The following is a 5,075-nucleotide window of genomic DNA, read 5'->3' on the forward strand; positions in this document are numbered from 1 at the left end:
ACCCACCCTCCCTACCCTCCACCTTCCTCTTCACCATCTCCACCACCACGACCCAAAACACACACAAACACACATTCCACCATCCACAGAAAGACCCTCGTCTCCCAGCCTTGTGCGTCCGATACAACAGGAAATGCTGATCTTTCTCTCCTGTTTTCTCAGCCTGCTGTACAGAAATCATCACTTCCTGTTGCTGCCTTTCTGTCTTCCTTTTACTCACTGTCCCTGTTTCGCCTTCAATCTGTCTTTTTTCTTCCTCCTTTATGCCTTTAAACTCTCTTTTTCCTCTTCTCTTGCTTCCCTTTTCCCCCTGTTCTTCTTTGTCCTTCTCAACTTTCTCTCTCTCTGCTCTAAGTCTTGCCTTGCAGTTTACCGTTTTCTCTTCTCTGTAGTCGTGTCATTGTCTCTTTATCTCTCTCTCTACTCCTGCAGTCTCTAGCTCTTCTTTATTTCCAGCCCTAGTTCCTCATTGGTCATAATCACGTGACATTGTATCAGCAGGTCTTTCTCTACGTTTCATCACCACTTCATCTGGACAACCACCTGAGATCCTAACCTTAAAAATCTAACCCTGATATTCCTCATCTGTAAGATATTCACCATCTCTGACCTACACTCTAAAAAGGAAAAAGGCTCCTTGTAACATTTTGACATCTTCTTGATGCTACAATCTTTGGGGAACCTCAGGAGGTACCCTGAGGAACTCCTTCTGAACAATTACATCCACAAACGTCTAACTAATTGGACTGTTTTTACTGTATGTAGTGGGGACCCGTAAAATGCTGAACAAACTTAGTTTTTAGAGTGTAGTTACACTGTGTCCACCCACCTCCACCCTCTAACTTCGCCTGAAACAATCACCTTAACAACTATCCCAATGATCATTCCCCTTTACTGTCTGCTCTGAAAAACTTCAAAAAACCACCTGCTCCTTATCAACATTTTCTCCTCCCGATCTTCCTTGCTCCTGTTCCCTTATGTCCACTATTTGCCAATCCATGCCGCTCTGATATTTCCACCAACCAGGCCGTGAGTCATCCCTTCCTCTTTTCTTGCATCTAAAGCCCCGACTCTGATCTCCCTAACCTTTGCTCACCCATACACCCCTCAGGTCCTCTACAGCTTTGGTCCCTGCTGATGCCTTCACCTCCTTCCAGATACACCCCTCCCCCCCTTTCATTAGAGCTCCTCCTCCTCTCTTATCATCACATTGCTCACATGTACTGTATTTCCCTACCTCACTCACCCCCTTACAACCCTATTAATCCTAACATACAGCGAAGAGAGTAAGAGAACAAGGGAATATTGAACCGCTTTCATTGGTTTCTGTTGACCTCTCCAAACCACCTTTATTCTCCAGCAAACAGCAGGGGAGTTTTTACTTGCTTCCATAATTGGCTGCTTCTCTACTTTGGCTGCATTTTGTAGACCTGCTCCACCTCCACAAATTTTAAATAAATTCATGCCTCTTCCTGCCAGAGCACCATCAGCTTCCAATCTTCCTGAGGATACTAAAGATAAAGCGAGACTGATTGTCTACAGCCAAGCTAGCAGCACAGCACGCTAATGTTTAGCAGGTGATACCATAGAAAAAGATAACCAAAGGTATTACAGTTTCTCCTGAAGGGGACTGTGAATGTCTGGACTGAATTTCATGGCATCCATTCAGTAGCTGTTGAGACATTTCAGTGAAGACCACAAACATTAACCTTATGGCGGTGCTTCAGGAAAAGTCAGGGGATAATCAAAGTCAGTTGGATTCATCTTCTAGGGACCATGAATGTCTCTACAAAATTTCACGGCAATGCATCCAACAGCTTTTGAGGTATTTTAGAGCTCCATGTCAGACCTTCATAGATTATAAAGAGATTGAGACGATCTTCTCATCTCATTGGACAGTTTAAAGCAGAACAACTTTTGCTGCCTTCAGTTTCTGGGCTGTATGTTTGAGTGTCACCCATTGCTCTCTTGCTTGCTCTTATCCCCACCCAACCCCACCCTGTTCACCCTTGTCTACAGTATACATCCAACAGTAAGTAATTAACCCTTCCGCCCCTCCAAACTCCACCACAAACACCTTCCAACCCCTCCTCTCCAACAACCATTAAAGCCAACATCCTGCCTCCAACCAAACCCCTCCCCCTCCCTTTCTTCTGCCTACTCATCCTCCCCCGTCCTCCTGGCTGGAGGTCCCGGACAGTCAAGTCCGTGGGGGTGAGGGCGCCCCAGACACCTTTAACCCTTTAAGAGCCCAGGCTATCCTTCGCCACAGGGAGGAACACCACGAGAGCTTCATCGCCTCTCTTTCTCTTTCACCCACAAACACCAACACACAAACACACATACTCATCCGCCGTTCCGACCATGTTAAAGTACCCGGAGGCCACAGGTATTTAACTCTCCTTCCTCTGCACGACCCGGGGAAGACGGACTGAACGTGGGAGGGAAGGAGGGAGGCATGCTGGGGCAGGGTGTGGTGGGTGGAATGATTTGTTATTATGCTGAGGTAGGATATAGATAAATACATATGAATTATATATGTATGATATATGCACCTGAGTGGGACTGAGCGTGTGTTTGTGTGTGATTTAGAGAAAAAAAAAAAAAAACACAAGAGTGAGTGAGAAAAAGAAAACGCTTGTGTGTGCATCCTCCTCAGCTCTGTGGATGATCAGTGCATGTCTGCCGTGGTGGCTGCATGAACCTGAACACAACCTGTGATGCAAGAGAACGGCATCACTCAGAAATATGTTAATGATGTTCGGATTCGGTCCCAGGCAAAGAAATGTGCTCCAGTTAAACATGTTCTGGTAGCTACTCAACTACTGTGGAGGTGTGTTCAGACTGAATGCAAAGCAAATCTTTCGAGGTGGTGTCACTGCCGAGCGACAAAATGACAAGTGACACGAGTAGATGCAGATTTGCTTTAGGTGGCATGAAGGTGTTTTTGGTGTTATTCAAAACATTATTTTTTTTATGATCGTCAAATTTCATTAAAAATGACAAAACCAACAATGTGTTACTTCATATCCGAATACTTTCTGACAGCCCTGCCCTGTCTGTGGTACTCAGCCCTAAACCCATTTGTTTCTGCTAAAGTCAACCCTGACTATTTTCAGATGCAAATCATAACAAATGTGGGATATGCTCAAATAAAACTACAGTGATCCTGTTCATTGTAATGAGAAAACTTAAAAAGGTTAAAAGGATCATTTCATTGTTGGTTTTGATTTTTTTGTGGGATTTGTTGACAATAAGAAAATATATAATATTGCCAGTTTTATCTTTTAGCTATGTTTTAATGTTTCTTTAAAAAAAAAAAAATCGAACTCATCCCAAAATAGTTTTACTTCACTTCAGTGTAATAGGTAAAGAAGATAAGAAAAATTGTTTTTTTTTGGTAAATTATCGAATTATCGATTAAATTAGTCACCGACCTTGAGATCAGCACATATCTCGTTAGCGAGGGTCAAGTAGCACTATGACGGATTGGAAGTGCAGCTCCACCTCCGCTACTTCTCGCTTGCTGCTGTTGGTCAAGCAGACCTGTGCGACAGAATAGTATTGGAACAAAGTTAAAACCAAAATTAAAAAATGCAGGTCAGTTTCTTCTGCTGCCTGTTATCCCACAATGCTTTGAAAAGCAATTAATTTTGCATGTCACAGAAAAAGTAAAAGAGAGACAGACATCTTACCGCACCACAGTCCGGGGTGTTAATGACTTCCACTTTGCGTTCAAGCTGAACACAGCACTTCTGCTGTTATATATGAGTTATAGTGCTGTTGTGGATGTCACTGTGCGTTCACGCTGCCAGCGACTGAAAGCCAGCGTTCGCAATGTTGAACTCGTGTTCTTGGCCATCAGAAAAGTTGTCAGCACCTAAATCATCACAATCCCTATGGACAGCTATTATACGTCTCACATAAAAAATTAAGCTGGCTCTCACCGCCCATTGGACTGTATGACAGTGATGCAGCTGCCAGACGATCTGAATGCAGAGTGACATCAAGTAAATCAAGGAGCAAACAGGATGGGGAAGGTGCACATACAAGTGTCTGACAGCACAGCATACAGGAGACAGGTGGTATGAAGCTGAAGTGAAATATTACTTTGGTTTAACTTTTCACACCTGTGTTGAAGTTCAGGAAAACTGCACATACAGCACATGTTAAAGGTCCCATATAGTATAAAAGGTAGATGTGCATGTGTTGTTTGATTATAAAGCAGGTCTAGGTTCTATATTAATACTGTGAAAGTATCAAAGCGCTCAGCCTGTATTCAGAAACTGAGCCTTAAAACCAGCCGTCAGGACTTCTGTGACTTTGTGATGTCACAATAAAGCATTCACCAAGCCCCGCCCACCTGGACCCACCATCCAAACCTTGCAGGATTTGGTTTTTCTGAGTGTTTGCCTCTCTTCTGATTGGCTCACTGACCTGTTGTTACTAGCGGATAGAGATAGTTATTGATTCTTTAAACCACATTTTTTCTTATGAATCATTCAAATAAAACACAGGAAAAGTGTAAAATATGGGACCTTTACAAGAATTATTCAGAGTTAATTCTTCTACATTTTTGATAATAACATTTTGATAAGTAATCTAACCATATAACCATATTTCATATACAGTATATATATATATATATATATATATATATATACATACATATAAACAGTAATAGATGTGTGCTGTTTTGATTGGTTTTCAAATTAAAAGCACCAAATCAGCACCAACTGTCACAGCTTCCTAAAAAAAAGATAAATGTCTGTCACAGGGAAAAAGTGAAAATGTTCCACCAAAGTGAAACGTCACTCTAGCAAGGAAGACAAGCGGCGAGAGAGAACTTATCATATTCAATTATGCCATCTGGCTGATAAGTTTGTTACGGCAAGTTGAGAATCACTCCACTGCTGCACCCTCCACAGCATGACTCCCCGTCAGAAAGAGGACGCCTCCTCCCCTCCTTCACTGATCTCCTTCTCCTCTCCCCTTCTTTAAGGCTCCCTGTTCCCTCTCACTCCTTTAATCGCCCTCTCTGTTCACCTTTCAAGGTGCTCTCATTGCCCCCCCCC

General features: G+C 42.9%; 1 protein-coding gene across 1 annotated transcript in view; it reads left to right on the plus strand.

Annotated features, from left to right (window-relative positions):
- cacna1ab (calcium channel, voltage-dependent, P/Q type, alpha 1A subunit, b) overlaps positions 1–5,075 on the plus strand; it is a 96,264-nt gene that overhangs the window by 39,831 nt on the left and 51,358 nt on the right. The window lies entirely within an intron of this gene.

The sequence above is a fragment of the Seriola lalandi genome, unplaced genomic scaffold (assembly GCF_002814215.2).
Source record: "Seriola lalandi dorsalis isolate HSWRI2012SDOR001 ecotype SW California unplaced genomic scaffold, Sedor1 jcf7180002054656, whole genome shotgun sequence".
Classification (NCBI taxonomy): domain Eukaryota; kingdom Metazoa; phylum Chordata; class Actinopteri; order Carangiformes; family Carangidae; genus Seriola; species Seriola lalandi.